This window comes from Schistocerca serialis, chromosome 11 (assembly GCF_023864345.2).
Source record: "Schistocerca serialis cubense isolate TAMUIC-IGC-003099 chromosome 11, iqSchSeri2.2, whole genome shotgun sequence".
NCBI lineage: Eukaryota > Metazoa > Arthropoda > Insecta > Orthoptera > Acrididae > Schistocerca > Schistocerca serialis.
In genome coordinates, this window is record NC_064648.1 from 41,963,727 (window position 1) to 41,982,759 (window position 19,033).

Consider the following 19,033-nt stretch of genomic DNA (forward strand, 5'->3'; position numbering starts at 1 on the left):
GAAAAACAAAGCTTTCACATATAATATTGATCTCTAAGGCCAATACGCTGCAAGAGAAGCTAAGCTTTCATATATAATGTTGGTCTTTTATGCACGCATTACATTTTAAGATATATCACACAAATGTGCCAGTAATTTTTTTAATAATGACATAAAAGTGTGATCTTCTGGGCTATAAATTCTTCTAAGTGGCTCATCATCAAAGAGCTAATTTTTAAATGAGTCTCAGATTCCCAGTAAAGTAGGCATCGACTTGATATTAAGTTTTTCAGTGTGATTTCAGGATGTAAATTTCCTTGGCTACCAGTGCTTTGTTATCTCACGTCTGGTTCTTTGTTATGGTATAATGCCATACGTGCTAGAAGGTGAAAACTTACACTTAAAATGCACAGAACAGTTGAAACTGGCCAATAGTTTTAAATTAAACCCTTTGTTTCAAATATATTGACTGCCTCAGCAGGAAAGATTAATAAAAGAAAATTTCTTCAGCAAACCGATATCAATAACTTCATTGTTCTGCAAGGCAATTAATGCTTGAGTGTCAGAAAGATGAAAATAAAATCTGAAACTAATAACGTATTTTAGCCTTCCGTAATTATATGAATCTATTTTAATTCCCAGCCAAAGAAATCAATTTTGTTTTCATTTAACATGAGTGCAGTAGACAAAGAGGAAACAGCAAAATCACTAAATGTAAACACGGGTCACATGGAGACTACCCACTTCCCTATTGTAACTGAAGACTGCTCTGCACATCAGAGCCATATCTACGATATTTCCGAACCGGAGAAATAGTAGACAGTGGCATCCCTCAAGCGTTTAAGATAGGACGTCAAAAATTTAAAAACAATCGAATTTTCCAAAATACATTCATTTTGTAGCACACATCTTTCTGAAGACTCTGATACATAAAACATACGTGTCCGAGGAATTGTAAGACATGTTATCTGATCTTAAGTGTGCCAAAGTGCAGTGCCACACCTCTTCACACAGCATTCTTCTATCGCATGTCACTATATTTCGGTCTGTGGAATTGAAACGTGTATGTTTTGTACTGGATGGCATCAAACTATATTCAGGACAGCGGAAATTAAAATGTCCTATGGTGCCTCTCCTGTTTCCAGTCGACCGGTTTGACATCCTGCCCATCTTTTTTTTTTTTTTTTTTTAAATCTGTTCAGGAAATTTGCACTCTTTATTCCCTATTAGCTAACAACTTGCTGCTTTGTGTGACATAAAATTAAGTATAGGATACATAAAGCTAGTAAAGAGAAGAGATAAGCAAGACAGTATACATTTCTTCAATCCTTAGCTCCTAGAATTTTTTTTCTCTCTAATCTTGCTACAGCTTTACATGATGTGCTTTCCTTTCTGCGAAAGGATCTGTTACCTCATCAAAGTTCATCACACGTTTCGTTACATGAAAAGTCGAAATGTCTTTGTCCAATACTGAAAAAGCTGTAATTACAAATAGGCCCAAGACTGATGTGGTTCTCGACCTGATTACCTATATAAAATTAAATAGGCCTTTATAATACTGCAGCAATTGTAACAAACTCCAAATAAACGAGACTGTTTTGGCAGAAATGGTCATTTTTGTAACACGACGGAATATAATTCACAAAGTACCAATATCAAATGCCTAATAGGCCTACGACAAGCAAAAAGCTTTACGTTAGGAAATAGTTTTACACGTCATTCATATGCTCCAGTTTCTCAAGCATGAGATCGAAAAGTAGTAGTGCGAAATTTTTATATAAATTTGGAATAGTCTTATTCTTCCATAATTTGTGTCATGTCCCCATTTCTTCTCCTTCCTAGTTCTAACAAACAATGTTGTCATCACTAATTCTGTATCAATTCCTGCAAATGTCAAAGCTTATTCGCCGGTTAACTTCACTAACTCTGCCAGAATCACCAGTTTACTTACCCCACGATTATTCTCCGGTTAGGCATCGTTACGTGTTCGTACCACGTGTTTTCCACCCTACTTCCAGAACAGACCTTAAAGAGGCTGCTATCCAGAGACTGTACAACTGGCCCTTGCTAGTATAGTGATCTGGCCAAAAATTTTCTGTCAAAATTTCATTTTCTTGGATGCACCGAGAAGATAATACGTAATCTATCTTACCTGTTATTCCTGTTAGTCGTTTATTCGCACTCTGGTAGTCTGAATCTATGGATTTCGCTGGTAATCTTAACAACGCTCACCATTCGCAAACCCAGTCAACCACATAATCAGACAGTGGTTGGCTTTTGTTCGTTCGGCTATACTCTGCTCACTTCATGTAGCCTCTTTTGTCTGCAGGAAAGTTTACTTCTAGATGTGACGAGGATTCCACTGATAGAGACATCACGTACACTATGCATGCATTCACAAATCAAATTATGCACGTATTCACAAATCAACTTATGCACGTATTCACAAATCAACTTAGAATGTGTTCAACAATGTTGAAAAACCAACAGGGACACGTTTCAAAGTCATACGAATAATCGATAGACCAACGTGCGCTGGATGCTAGATGCTTTGTGAAACGAGGTTTAAAGGTTTATATGAATTTGCCTCCCACCCCACACTCCTAGACCCATGGCTGCTGCGCAATCTGGCAGCTTGGGCATGCCAGTAAAATTTTTCCCGGTAGCACCTAGCTGCCTTTTTTTTCTTTTGCTGCGACTGCTTACACAGCCAACAGCCACGTTTCTGTAGCCAGAAGCGGAAGAAGATACTACTCAACTGCACATGCGCAAGATCCCACACGTAACTGCTAAAACAAATCTAATGTTAACAGTTGTGACGTCATGCTCATCGGAGGCAATTTGTTGTTACGAAGCATTGCATAGTCTCCCTAAAGCCTTTGACACATTTTGCTGTTGGCAGACGCTTGTATGAGCACTGTGTTTTGTTGCTGTATAAGGCGCATTTCCTTTGCAATTTAAGTTTTATTTTAGTTTTTTCTCTCGTTCATGTTTTATTGCTGCAGTATTATTCTGCAGTAGCAGGATACAGTAATATCCTTCATTAGAGTATTGGTTCTTACCAGTCAAAATTATAAAAATTTAACTGAGAACAAATACAATGAAAAATTCCCGGAATTCAAAAAAATTCCCTGGTTTTTCGCGGTTTTCTCCCGGATGAAAAAGTTCCCAGGTTTTTCCCGGATCTCCCGATTGTCCCGGGTTGTAGACACCCTGACTTAACAGAATTTTCACTGTGTCTGAAGCCAGTTATATTGATCAGTGCACACTCATTCTCTATTAATTACTTAACTGCTCATTGGGGGCAAGATTTAAAGAGACTAGAAATCAGTGCACCTGTTTACTTTATTAAATTATCTACAGGCTTTGGAAGTGTATTTTAAAAATTTCCTTTTTCTAGTGGTCCCAAGGCAGCTATAAATTTCTCCGTCTTCCAGTATAGCGATACAGTTTTAACCTTTGAGATGAATTATGCTTCTGTGTTGTCTTAAAGAGCCATCGGTTTCCAAATAATTATTTGTTCATTTGTTGAAGCATTTTCTGAGTTGCAGTTTGTGAAGGTGAAAATTTTAAATCTAGAATCTAAGAACTGATGTCAGACACAGCTTTTGTCTTTAACTATTCCTTTATTTAAATTTCCACTAAACTGAGGAGTGTAATGTCTTAACTTTTAAAAGTTCTGTGTGTTGTTTGTAAACCTGCTAACGTATCTGATTTCGTTACTTTTCTTAAATAAATACGTGAACCCCAATCCGCCCAGTACTTCCACTTAATTTCCCCTTTTCCTGCTGGATGTTTGGTTGGTAACAGAGGATGGTTATTTTCCTGGAAGTAAAGGGGGAAGGTATCCTCATACTGTGATTCACGATGAGGTGTGTGTAGGTATCCACTGCTGAACATGGGACATGGGATCCCACAACTGTCCCAGTTTGTCCTTATTCGCTGACTGAGCTCTGGCCACGACAACCTTGTGTCAGAATGTGGAGTGTTTAGAAAGTAGTAAGCCCTGCCATAAGCAAAGACACACAATTCAGGCACAATTGATCCATTGGGATAATCGCTTGTGGGGTATTCTACAGTGTAATCTCTATTCTAAGCAGGTTACATTGGCTCTGCAGTTACAGGGGTAGGTGCATGACTTGGAAAGTGGGGTCAGTCACCTTGATTTAGAAAAATTAGGAGCAATAAGTGGTGAACAAGATCCTCCCACAAACAGATAATTGCTGGAAGTAGTAGCAATGCTACAGACACCTTTAAGGACCAGAGGTGAATTCCTCTGGGAAATTACCTTACTAAATAATATTACTGCTCCAAGCTACAATGGAACTTTCAATTTAGAATTTAAAGACGGGTGAAATCCATCCTGTGGATGATGGTCAAATTTATATTTCATGTCAACACTTTGGCCATCTCCAATAACGTCGTCGTTCAGGCATTGTACCCCCTGTGTTAAGCTTTGTTTTCAGTCTAATTTTACACGAAAGTGCAACATAGACAGAGTTGTGGAAATCAATTATTTGGCTGAAATTTTCACCTCATATTAAGAGGCTGCTCAAGTGTAAACATTTTTGGCTAGTGCAGTTTCCTCGTGAACCTTTTCCTAGGTACACAGATGAATGCATATGGGTCATTCCATGTCAGTTCAACCAGGGGCTCCAGCTCATAGTCTCAGATTTGACTGAAATTCAGTACACTAATTTTACCATGTGTGGAACACTTTTGTACAAAGTATTAGTTTCCCCTGCCAATTAGTTCCAGAATTATAACTTGTGAAAGAAGGTGGCGTGACCCAGAAATTGCAACCCGCATCTGGCAATCTATCTTCAGACTGAACTTCAGGTCTTAATAACTTCGGAACTATTCCACACAGTCCAGTGAAATTTTTACAACCCAGTAACATCCATTTAGAGAACACACTCCAGGAATCAAAACACCAACAACATATTTCTGAGGGAAAATAAAAAATTCCAAAATGTGATTAAAAAATGTGTTATGTTAAAAGGTACATATTGCAGCTGCCCTCTATGCCAAATATAATTCACTCAAAAACGGTATAAATTTTGTGTGGTAAGCTTAATATGGCCTAAACACACACAGCACTCACCATGCCCATATCAGTCACAAAAACTGAGTTACATGCACACAAAAATACAAAAATTTGAAAATTACCTGAAAAACATCGATTTTCGAAGTGGTGGTTGCACAAAAGGGACAGGTGGTATCCAAGCCAAATTTCACACACTGCATAAGTAGACCATAATGAGATACATTTCAAAATTTCAGCATGTTATTGCAAGACATTTGTGTACAATGGAAGTTGACAAATGTATTTGCTGATGTGGCCATTGTTCCACATCACAATTTTGTAAAAACATATCGTAAACTGTTCTGCCTCTTTTTATCCTCTCCCACAACTGTTTAATCACTAAGTAACAACATATAGACAGATTAACACAACCTATCATTAATGTTTACTGCACCTTAACTGCTAAAAACCAGTCGATTGTGCTTCAAACAGAAGTTCTCCCACACTTCAGCTACTGTACTCTGTACATTGAGTGGCAAATTGTACTGTCTTCCTGTCACTGTGGTAGGAACTGGAACTGTAATAAGAATATTTTCTAAAGGAATCCAACACCTGTCTGCCAAATGTGGCCAATGAAATGATCTTGCTGGTCCTGCTGGTACCATGAAGTTCACAAATACATCACCTTCTGCTTCACAGCACTCTGCAACACATCCTGCGTACCACTTGTCATCATAAACAGCAATAACATAGCAACCTGGTTGTATGTTGCTGCTTTTGCTTCTGAATCCTGAGTCAGACACACTGTGAAGACACATGTTGTGCATGAACCTATAGTTATAACTGGACAGTCTGCTCATCTGCACAATGTCAGAGTCCGCTGGAGAGAAGTGATGATGCCTCCTTGTGCCTGCAACAGTTTTAACGTGTTCTAGTCCACTTTCTAGCAACTCTTCGACTGATTTCACCTCATCTTTCGAAACATAGAATGAATGTATGCCACAGATATTTTTCTGTACTCAGGTAAATAATTGAAGAGGTGTTAGAATGCGACCTTCTGTGCACATTACGGGCTAGCCATCTGCTACCATAAGGGACTAAATGATTGAGTGCAAAGGTTGGGGATAGAGTGTTAGTTTGAAACCCTAATATTGATCAAAAAGGGGAGTTAGGGTGCTAGCAAGCCAGCTCCTCAGTTCATGGGACCCTATGAGATTGTCAATGTGGTGAGCCTGGCAAAACTCCTGGTTCTGAATTTACACATGAGTAAAGCTTCATGCATGTACATGACGCAGGCCAAGGAGAGTCAGATGCAAGGAGCTCCTGCATCATGGGGCAGGGAGAATTTGGTTTGGTGGGGGAGGTTGAGCATTGGTGAGCTCCCTCTTTGAATTCCAGCGCTATGTGCCTGGCAGATGTCACTTCTCACAGCTCGGAGCTCATGGTGCCAGTGGGCACTGTGGAGCCACACTGGGTGTAGAGGAACAGCAGTGGATCTCACGGGCAGTCGGTGTGTTGAAGGTGGAGTGGAGGGTGAGCTATGCAGGGCTCGTGAGCAGCATTTGCTGTTTGGTCGAACTTTGTATGCCACTTTCATTATTACCATCACTACAATAAAACAATCTTCTTTCAATGATGGTAACTGCCATAGTCTGATCAGCCTCAACATTATCATCACTCATCTAAAAGCTGGTATGTCCACCTCTGGCACAGGTAACAGAAGGGAAACATTGTAGCATGGAAGCAATGAGGCCTTGGTAGATCATTGGATGATGTTGGCACCATATCTGAACACTCAAGTCACCTCATTCCCATAGATTCTAAAAGGGGGGATGGTCTCTGACATTATTTTAAATCACATCCCAGATGTGTTTGACCAGGTTCACCATCACATCAATTGGAACTCACCACAGTGTTCCTCAAACCTTTCTATCACACTCATGGCCTTGTGAAGTGCATTATTTTGATGAAAAATGACACTGCCAGTGAGAAATATGATCGTCATGAAGGGGTGGACCTAACATAAACCCTGGACCTTGCCACTGGTAGGGAGGCTTGTGTGCCTCAGCAATACAGATAGCCATTCTGTAGGTGCAACCCCAATGGAGGGGTATCTGTTGAGGGGCCAGACAGACGTGTGGTCTCTGAAGATGGCAGCAGTCTTTCCAGTAGTTGCAGCGGCAGCTGTCATGGTTAACATTGTAACATTAACCAAAGAGCCTTGGTGTGCTGGTACTGCAAATAGATGAAAGCAAGGGGAAACTATAGCTGTAATTTTTCCCAAGGGGATGCAGCTTTACTGTGTGGTTAAATGATGATGGCGTCCTCTTGGGTATAATATTCCAGAGGTAAAATAGTCCCCCATTCAGATCTCCGGGCGGGGGTAACTCACGACCATGTTATTATCAGGAGAAAGAAAGCTGGTGTTCTACAGATTGGAACATGGAATGTCAGATCTCTTAATCGGGCACGTAGATTAGAACATTTAAAAATGGAAATGGATATGTTAAAGCTAGATATAGTGGGAATTAGTGAAGTTCAATGGCATGAGGAACATGACTTCTTGTCAGATGAATACAGGATTATAAATACAGAATCAAGTTGGGGGTAATGGAGGAGTAGGTTTATTAATGAATAAAAATAGGAGCACAGGTAAACTACTACAAGCAGCATAGTGGACACATTGTTGTAGTCAGGATACACACGAAGCCCACACCTACCACAGTAGTACAAGTTTATATGCCAACTAGCTCCACAGATGAGATGGAAAAAAATGAATGAAGAGATGAAAGAAATTATTCAGATAGTGAAAGGAGATGAAAGTTTAATAGTCACGGGGGAGTGGAATTCGATATTAGGAAAAAGGAAGAGAAGGAGAAGGAAGAGAAGGAGAGGGAAAAGGAAGAGAAGGAGAGGGAAAGGAAGAGAAGGAGAGGGAAAAGGAAGAGAAGGAGAGGGAAAAGGAAGAGAAGGAGAAGGAAAACGTACAGAAGGAAACGGAAGAGAAGCATTTGTAGACTTAGAGAAAGCTTTTGACTGGAATACTCTCTTTCAAATTGTGAAGCTGGCAGTCGTCAAATACGGGGAGCTATGGACAGTTTGTACAGAAACCAGATGGCAGTTATAAAAGTGAAGGACCGAAAGGGAAGCAGTGGTTGGGAAGGGAGTGAGACAGGGTTTAACCTTCCCCCGGTGTTATCCAATCTGTATACTGAGCAAGCAATATAGGAAACCAAAATAAAAAAATTCTGAGTAGGTACTAAAATCCAGGGAGAGAAGAAATAAAAACTTTGAGGTTTGCCAACAACATTGAAATTCTGTCAGACACAGCTAAGGATCTGGAACAGTAGTTGAGCAGAATGGACAGTGCTTTCAAAGGGGGGGGGGGGGGTTGGGTATAAGATGAACATCAAGAAAAGCAAAACAACAATAATGGAATGTAATCTAATTAAATCAGGTGATGATGGCAGAATTAGATCAGGAAGTAACACACTTAAGGTAGCAGATGAGTTTTGCTATTTGGGGAGCAAAATAACTGATGATAGTCGAAGTAGAGAGGATATACAATATAGACTGGCAATGGCAAGGAAAGCCTTTCTGAAGAAGAGAAATTTGTTAAAGTGAAAAATGGACGATAAATAGTTTAGACAAGAAGAGAACAGAAGGTTTCAAAACATGGTTCTATAGATGTGAGAAGAGCAGTTTATGGCACAACCCGATTAGAAGGAGGGGTCTGTTCATAGGACATGTTCTGAAGCATCAAGGGATCGTCAATTTAGTATTGGAGGGAAGGGTGGAGGGTAAAAATCATAGATGGAGACCAAGGCATGAATAGTAAACAGATTCAGGAGGATGTCGGTTGCAGTAGTTACTTTGAAATGAAGAAGCTTGCACAGGATAGACAGGCATGGAGAGCTGCATCAATCCAGTCCCAGGACTGAAGATCACAACAACAGAAGGGATGGATGTGCTTTACAACCTGTTTACAATACTCCTTTTCTGACAGGGTCCTGCATATGCTCCGCTGGACCAGTGGACGTTTCCCAGAGTATAATGGAGGCCCTGCAGTACAGCGCTCATGGAGCTGTTTTCCTTGTGGGTGACGGAAATGCACCCTCCCAAAGGCATGATGAAGGTATCAGGATTTGTCAGACCATACATTGCTCTCCCATTGTGCAAACATCCAGTGCAAATAGTTACATGTGTATTTCAGTTGTAGTTGTCAATGTCATGGCATTAACACTGGCACATTCATGGGTCATCAACCACACAGATCCATCATTCAGAGCGTTTGGAGCCTTGCGCATTCAGACACACTTGTACTCTGCCCAGCATTAATGTCTGACGCTAGTTATGCCTCAGTTTGCTGCCTGTCTTGTTTTACCAATGTGCCCAGCCTATGATGTCTACCACCTGTCATGAGGGGTACTTGCCCAACCCCATAATGTCCGGACATGATTTCACCTTTGTTTCACTCTGTGTTGAAGATAACTATTTTACACCCGGTCAGAAAGCACGGTCCATGCACCGTGTGTGTCTGACTAGAAGACAAAGTGAGGTGCTATTGCCTGGATGAGTTTATATTGATAGCAAATCCATGGTCATAACGTTTCGGTTGATGTGTATACGGATTTAGTGTTAGGACTTCTGAATGGATGCTAGGCAATGCCAAGGGAACCAATCTGCGACATTCGAGGCAATTGTCAAATGCACAATTTAGTACAAGGATGTACCAGAAAATAATGCCTCCAAAATGTTGATTCTGTTCTTAATATCAGTTGATGTTACTATTTTGCTGATGCAATATGCAGCACCCTCCTGCTGTAGAGTTTGGAATTGCAGTGTGCAACATGGGTGTGTGTTATTTAACCATGTCAACACATGAGAAAACCATCAGAAAACAGAGCAAAAATTCAAATACTTCATCCACACGTGGAGCACCCTCTCCTTCAGCACAACAATGCCAGACCATACACAACTTTTTTTGCACCTGCAACAGTCTGACACTTTCGATTTGTTATTATTGATCATCCTCCATAGTGAACCAATTTGAGGCAATGAATTTTCAACTGTTTCCAAAACTTAAAGAACACCTTCAAGGACTTCACTTTGACAGTGATGAATTGGTGTGAGCAGAGGTGAGGATGTGGGTCTGCCAACAAAGTCAAACATTCTACAGTGACGACACCAACAACCTGGTGTCTTATTGGGAGAAAGGTGTTCAGTGACAGTGACTGAAGTAAATATATAAACACAAAGAATAAAGAAGTAAAATGTCAATAAAGTTTGTTTTAACTGAAATGTTTCAAAGATTTGCAAATAAAAATTGTGTGCCATTACTTTCCAGCTTGTGTTCATGCCAAAAATATACACCAAATAAAAATTAAGCTGTAATTAAGAGGCAAAGAAGGTAGATTTCAACTGACATATCTACATGGATCTCTTAAGGTCACAGGGAAGTTCAGTCCATCAACTAACTCAGCACAACACTGAGAGAAAGCCTACACGCTATGACAGAGAAGTGATCCTTGTAGAGAAGTGTAGAGAAGTGATTCTTGTAGATAAAAGTTACATTCTGGGCACGATTTGGATTTTTTGGTAGACATTAAGCTGTGCTACTGGTCAATTTGTTACCACATCCTTTACTCGGCTTTCACTTTGCTAGACTGTCAGCTCACAGCCACACTTCCACGTTTCAACCTAGGCCAGGCGTTGAGCTGCACTATGGATCATTCTCTTACCACAACCAGTATTTCAAGGGGGGGGGGAGGGGGGAGAGTGAGGGGTCCTTCACTACATTTTAACCTTGTAGCTTTCGAATAGTTCTCAAGTTCAGGCCCAAAGTCAATGACTCTTCAAATTGCTTTTCATTCACATGATGTGTGTTCTGCATACATATAATTCTGTATGCTAAGCCATTATTACGTCAGCAGTTAAAGCCAAAGCCAGAACAATGTTGGGTCTAACCACTCTTTTACCGTATTTAGTAAAATTTAGTATATTTACTATCCTACTGTTTCCTCACAGTGATGGTTTAGGGCTACTGTTGTGATACAGCTTGTCAAATGAATTGCAAGCTGATCACGTAGTTTGTATGAACTATAATGAAGCACTCTCATATATTCAAATGCAAATGCTGCATTAATGCTATCACACTACTTTTGCAGTTGCACCTAAGATGGATGTTGAAGCAGATTTATTCAGAAAAGACAGTACACAAGTAGTTAGTGTGATTGTGTAAGGACTCTCAATTCTGGTTGGCAGAATAAAAATTATAGTGGCACCAAGTGAATTTGTTTGCCTGCTGATAGCTGAATACCCTACAAATAGTTGCATTGCATCAGATTTTAAGTGACATGTGCATGTAAGATTATTTATACCACAAACTGTAACATTCTGGCAGTTTCACAAACAATATGTGTAACAACGTGCAGCAAACGCAGAAAGTGGTTATGAACAAACCTGTCAATATTTAATGTGTAACCCCATGACTTCATAGAAACGTTGCTGCCAACATAAAAATTCATTCTGGGCCTACAGGCTGTGTAGCTATTTATGCTTTGATGTGATTTGCCTGTAATTTAACTTTACTGCTGACAGTTCCACTTACACTTTGTTCACATATTCAAAGTTAACACCCAATGTTAATAGTACTACAGAATGTACTTCTCAGATTAGTGACCATGCAAATCTCACTTCTAAATGATTTACAAAAGATTCATTTTGCATCATAAGTAAATAAATTACAACTCTCATCCCATACCACAAAACACTGCAATAATGCATTAACTGCAGCGATACCATTTATAAATTTAATGGCACTGCTAACATTCACAATAGTCATAGTTTTCTTAAGTTGCTCATTAAGGTTGTCATTTAAAGAAGCATATCAGAGCAGAATATACCCATTTTATCAGCAGAATTTGGTTGTGCATCAAAAAAAGTTTTCCATGTTTACTGAAAATTAAATTGAAACTCTTGCTCAATTCTATGTGAGGTTTAATACAAGGCTTATTTCAATGCACTATACAAAATGTCGTATTAGACTGAAAGTTCATCAGTTTTTTAGTAAACAGAATTACTTATGTTTCCAGCAGTATGATACCAATTTTATGTATTCGCACAGGATACTGCACACAGAAATTAATTAGACACTGTTCAGAAATACAAGTAAACCACTTACCATGAAGCATAACTCAATTTGTACTTCATCTGTTCCCTCTTTTTTTATCCACATAGTTGGCTGCTGGTCCACGGCTTCAGTTCTACAGTCTGAGGAGGAAAAAAAAAAAAAAGAAAAAACAAAGATAAGAACAGCTGCACCCAGTTTCCATTATTACCACGTGGTATAGCTCAAATGCAGTATTGTCACTCACCTACTGGGTACAGTAAATGGGTGATTACTCAGGAAACAGATTCACTCATTCACATTTCTCAGATCATGAAGATTGAGAACAACCATAAAATAACATGCACTGGACACAGATTATTTACAGCTGCTACTCCTCCTTTGTAACACTGGCTTTCGGATACTGTCCTATTGTGACAATTCTGCACTATATGTATTTTTCTGTGCATGCACTAACTTCAGCACTACAAAAACAATCATAGCAGTCAATAGATCGCTGCAAATATTACTTAATAACACCAAATATTTCATTCTACACTTTTTTCGTTGTGTTAATCTTAGTCTGATTGGGACATGATGAAAAACCAGCCATATGGACTGTTTATCAGTGAATATGCATTTTCAACATAGGTATTACCTTCAAACTTCCTTCATCTGTATTCATTCACAGATGTATACTCAGTTTACAGTAACTATAATCATTTTAGAGTCTTTACCTGCTATTAAAGAAAACCAGATACATGTACCGTAGATTGCACACTGCAATGGGGAAGTTCTCATTTTTTATTACCATCAAGATTGAACATTGGTGAGTATTTTCTTACAAAACTGATTTACTGAAACGACTTCCTACTAACTGTAACAATGATGAATGATCTATTAAGTTCTGAAGACATGTAATGCTTTGTGTTAGACAAATTACAGTTAATTTGTACCTCGTATTTCGCCACTTCGTAAATAATGTTCAGTACTCTTATACAGAACTCCATTAAAACACACATGCTACAACAAACTGGTATTTATACATGATTAGACGAACACTAACGACAGAGTAATCAAAGCATAGTTAAAACTAACAAAATGCAACAGAATTACTACAGCATTTCCTTTCATGTGAACAAACTCAAACCAAGAAATGATATAACGGTGGGCACTTTAAAAACTGCTTGCGTTAGCCCTAAAATCTGGAGCCATTATATATCTACATCACATCACAGCAAATTAGCATCACAATCATTATTACAGCTAAGTAAGTGAGCATAACCGTACCAACATTGCGAATGTTTGAACTTCACTGTCCACCTTTTTTCGTCAGTCACGAAGTATATGACGGAGATCACTGCATAGACAAACTGCTCCTGACACCACGTCACAACCTCAGCCGTTTCTTTTACGAAGATACATGTAGCGATTTTACCGCACATGCGAAAAACAAGCACAAATAACTCAGGTATGTGTATTCACACACCGTCACCAAGTATACTACAGGTGATGTGATCACAATTAAATCTCATCCTTATGTACGCATTAGAAATAAAATAAAAAAAAAGACAGCAGCCTCAAACATACCTACCACAGCGTCATCGCAAGATATTCGCGAACTATTACACTCATCAAACTCAACTGTTATTGTGATAGAAATGAAGGGCCGCGTTAATGTACTTCCCGAAACAATTTTCTTCACTTATTCTTCCTTGCAGCTTATAAACGCTTATAAGTTACCTCGAGAAGGTCACACACAAATTCCCGCAAAAGCACGAGATTGCAGCTGACTACACAATACACTAGTGGTGGGCAAGAAATCGCGTATCTGCTTTACAGAATCTAACTGCGATTTCAGTCACAGTTAGCAGTCGCAAGTAGTATTTCACATTCAAAGACGTGAGCCAGCTATTGGTCTAATTTAGCACTGCTTTCTGCGATTTCAGTGACAAGTCGCAACTAAGAGTCGCAAGTAGCACCTAAAAAGCGCGGTTAACAGTGGCATCTGTTGGCCAAAGTTTGTACTACGCTCGTCTCTGCGATTCGCAGTCGAGTCCAACTGCGATTTCCGTGACAAGTTGCGACTAAGAGTCGCAAGTAGCAACTAAAAAGCGCGGTTAACAGTGCCATCTGTTGGCGAAAGTTCGTACTACGTCCATCTCTGCGATACGATATCGAGTCTAACTGCGATTTCCGTGACAAGTCGCAACTAAGAATCGCAAGTATCAACTAAAAAGCACAGTTAGCAGTGCCATCTGTTGAGCAAAGTTCATACTACGCTATTTGCTACCGAGAAACTACGATTTCTGTGACAAATCGCAACTAAGAGTCGCAAGTAACAACTAAAAAGCGCAGTTAACATTCTTTTCCTAGTGCCATCTGTTGACCGAGGTACGTACTTCGTTATGAGAGCCTTGTGCCTCACGAGATCGGTGTGCTGTGTGTGCTTATGAAGGACTTATTTCATTAGTGGTACAAGTCCATTTTTGTTCATTTTGAGATACAGAGTCATAAAGTTACCTGAGCGCTGAAAAATCTGCAGTTGAGATACCAGAAATATTCAAGCATATGGCTTCTTGCTAGAGATGAACCTTTATTTATGTTTCTTTGGATCATTAATTTCAGAAGCATTATAGACAGAAAAGTGGAGGTAATGGACTTGTACCACTATTGAAATAAGCCCTTCACATTATATGACGACATGCACATTCAGCATCAGTTATGGTTGGTCAAACACAGCTGTGACTCTGAAAGTATTATATTAATAAGAAGCAACATTGCCTTTTTCTCCTGAAAATATCAAGTAACGTAACAAATGTGTTTGATTCTGCTTCCAATATGACAGTTTTGCTTAATACTCCACATGCCTACAGGACTTTGCAATGTTAACACAGAGGAACTCAGACATCTGTATAAGTGTAGTGAAATGAAAACAGTATTATTGGGTCATATGAATGCCTCACTTTTGTTCCGACACAGTTCAAGACTCGGGATAAAAGTTTTACACCTGGTGTTCTACATGGCAACTTCACACACAAGAACTTTTTGCCGACACTACTACCATCTACATTAGTAAGCTTTTCCTGTGTTACTTTCAAGTAATGCACTTAAGCTATTCCTGATTTAAATGGAAGATCTGTACTTCCCATTTTCATATCAACAGCCTCAAAATGCATATTGCAGACTTTGGGATATGTTACAGGTCAGTGTCACACCAAGATTGTGGAGACGGGGGGGGGGGGGGGGGGGGGGTAGCGGCGTGTCACTCTCCAACTAGTGTTTACCAGTAAATAAATGACGGAAAATTACGGGTATAGGACGGCTTAAACATGTCGAAAATCAGATTTTCATTATTCACTCACTGTATTTAACATTTATTATTCCTTTAAAATCGCACAACAACTTCAATAAAACACAGTTTAATCACTCATCTGCACACTTATTTCACAATTATGTCACTTTTAAACTGCAAAATCTTCTAAGAGCTGTCTTGAATCTTCACGAGTCTCTCTCAACAGCCTTGATGTGGATAGATATGTACAGCAACCAGTAATAAGAGTCAGAACTGTGTCTGCAAAATCATAAGGATTATTAAACAATTTTTGCTGTCACTAATTACAAGTAATATAATTGACAGAGTAGATTGCTAAAATTTGCTCTAATGAAAGCCACTCAATGGGGTATATTTCACATTTGCAAGAACGATCTCACTGAAGTAATGAAGTCCATCGAAACACTTAGAAACTAACCTCTCGTCTGACAAAAACGGTCTAAAGACGCAGTGGCAATTTCTCCAGATCTATTGACAATGATATTTTGAGTTATCACTTTACTGAGTGACTGAAATGTAGTTCGGGTACCTGTGAACATAACAATACGTTAGAATTCATTTTATAAACACGAACTATTACGCTACTGTATGGCTACTTACATATTAATTACACTATTAATATTTTCACAGTTGTTTCTTCAATACAAAGTAAAGCCAACGGAAGAACAAACGTAAAACATACTTACCAATGACAGGTTTGTTGAGATGCAATTTTCAGTGTGGACAGATGTAACTTTTTCATACGGTGGTAAGTCGCAGAAATCGCAGGAGTCACAGAAATCGTAGAAGTCGCAGAAATCGCAGAAGTAGCAGAAATCACAGAAGTCGCAGAAGTAGCAGAAGTCGCAGAAATCGCGCAAGTAGCAGAAATCACAGAAGTCGCAGAAGTAGCAGAAGTCGCAGAAATCGCGGAAGTAGCAGAAATAGCAGTGGCGGAGGGATACACGACCTAGGTACCTTAACTGCGACTCTTAACTGCGACAAATCACAGTTAAGAATAACAGATACTGAAAAGTAGCATCAATGAGTTAAAATTTCATAGAGTGGCTGAGATACTAGTTACAGCGCTCCTAGCGGCAACCAATGCTAACTCGGCCGCCATGTTCTCCTTAGTCAAAACATTAGGAAAGCGTTACTGTTGTTTGTGTTGGAAGTGTGTCAGCTGTTATGATATTACTGCAATATTTAACTTTTCTAGTTGACTTTTTTGTTACAAAATATAAAGTCAACATGCCTGCAGTGCGTTCAGCGTTCAACTGCACAAATCGCAGCGATAAAACAACAAATATTTCATATTATAAGTAAGTATATTAGTACCGAAATACGACACACGTTTTTTAATGTTTATTAAAGAGTCATTTGCATTGGAACTGTAATTATGCTTAAGACAAATGCAGGAAAGTAATTTATTTATCGTTGATTACAGATTTCCTTTAAAAGATAAGGAAATTACAAAAAGATGGGTTATAAATATGAAGAGAGAAAACTCGTTTCCTACTACAGACAGTTACCTCTGTTCAGCTCATTTTGAAGAGAAATATATGTACCACACAAATGTCCAGAGGCGCCATTTGTCAAAAGCAGTACCTACTATCTTTAACTTTCCACCACGTTTACAAAAGCAAGATAAAGTGTTACGGACACAACCCAGAAAGCGATCTTTCAACAATTTGCAAGATAGTGCTGTTACAGTGACATCATTAGCACAAAGTAAGTCAATAATTTAATTTTACTCGGTGTTCTTATTACTTTGAATTACATACTTTCTATTATAATCTTATGGTGTAACTCTGTTATAAACTTATGATGTAACTGCATTCTTTCAGTGCCTGTCGGACCCACATCTGTTTCTGCTGACCACAACTACTGTCTACCAAGCCCTGAGAAGTTGAAAACACAATATAACAGAGTACAAGCTGAGAATGTGTGACTAAAGAAGCGGATAAAGCAAATGAAGCAACTTAGTGTACGACACAAAAGAAGAATAGTGCAGTTACAGACTTTAGTTGCTGGTTTGAGAAGAAGGCTATGTAGTTCAGTTTCTGATATGTTAAACAGTGAACATGTAGTTGGTTTGTTGAAGGAGCTATTGGAACTTCAGTGCAGTGCTAAAGTATGCCATTATTCTCAGCAAATAAGGAAATTTGCCCTGACCCTACACTTTTATTCTGCCAAGGCATACAGCTACTTACGAAAAATTGTGAAATTACCCCACCCAAGAACGCTTCGCCGTTGGGCAATGTCAGTGGGTGGCCATACAGGTTTTACTGAGGAGGGTTTCACTAAAATTGCCTCTGAAGTTGAAAATAGCACAACCCAAATTTTTGCAACATTGATGTTAGATGAGATGGCTATTAAGAAGGACCTTGTTTGGGATGGGGAAAAAATAAGAGGCTATGTTGATTTTGGGGAGGGTGGCATAGAAAGTGATGATAGCGAGGCAGCAAAAGAGGCTCTTGTGTTCATGGTCACAGCACTAAACAGAAATTGGAAAATTCCTGTGGGTTATTGTTTAGTTCACTCCCTATCTTCTACTGTACAGTTAAATTTGGTACAACAGTATCTCCGAAAACTTGAAGACACTGGTGTTACTATAGTAGCTGTGGTTTGCGATGGTACTGCCACAAATAGATCTTTAATGGCAAATTTAGGGATCAGATGTGATGAACAGGGAGCACAGTGTTGGTTTCCCCAACCTTCAAATAATCATATGAGGGTATTTTGCATGTTTGTCACAGCTCACATGCTAAAGCTGGCACGTAATTTACTTGCAGAAAAGAATTTTTTGTTAGATGGTACCATTTCAGGCAGTAATAACATAATTAAATGGGAATATTTTAAAAAGTTAGTGGACTTGCATGAAAGGGAAGGTTTGCATGCTGCAAACAAACTTAGGAGGCAGCACATTCTGTACCATACTCAAAAAATGAAAGTGGCTTTGGGAGCACAAACCCTTAGCAATTCTGTTGCAAATGCCATGTTGTTCTGCAAAGATTTAGGCATTAAAGAATTTTATGGGTGTGACGCAACAGTTAAATATATCAAAATGTTAGACAGTGCCTTTGATTTATTAAATTCTTGTCACACAATGGGCAAAGGCACTAAGGCACCAATTTTCAGAGGGAACAGAGACACAGTCTGTAAAAGGATCAATGAATACATTAAGTATTTCAAGTTTTTAAAGCTTTCTGATGGAAGTCCTGTTATTCTGTCTAACAAAAAAATGCCGTTGTATGGACGTATGCTGAATTTAATGAGCATAAGGCAAATTGCAGAATTATATGTTTGGAAAGAAAATGCAGAGCTCAATTATATTTTGACCCGTAGAACAAGTCAAGATAACTTGGAATTATTTTTCTCCAGCATTTGTAGTAGAGGAGGAAACAGAAATAACCCAATTGCTGTACAGTTTAGATCAGCATACAGGAAATGCTTAATTGCACAGATAGAAGGTTCTCAAAATGGCAATTGCCAAGAATCAAATACTAGTATGCTACCTCCTGCTACCGTTCCATCACTTCCTTTTGCTAAGATAAGCCCTGCAGCTGTAGACCATGATTATGTGCCAGATTATGCCTCACTGAGT

The 19,033-nt window shown here is 39.1% G+C and overlaps 1 protein-coding gene across 2 annotated transcripts in view; it reads right to left on the minus strand.

Annotated features, from left to right (window-relative positions):
* LOC126427245 (zinc finger protein 239-like) overlaps positions 1–12,253 on the minus strand; it is a 45,397-nt gene extending 33,144 nt beyond the window's left edge. Inside the window, exon 1 of one of the 2 annotated variants that reach the window (XM_050089490.1) lies at positions 12,189–12,253. The gene's annotated coding sequence lies outside the window, so the exon portion shown is untranslated. The remainder of the gene's footprint in view (positions 1–12,188) is intronic. The other variant, XM_050089489.1, reaches the window with a different exon arrangement.
* Between the last annotated feature and the right edge of the window lie 6,780 nt (positions 12,254–19,033).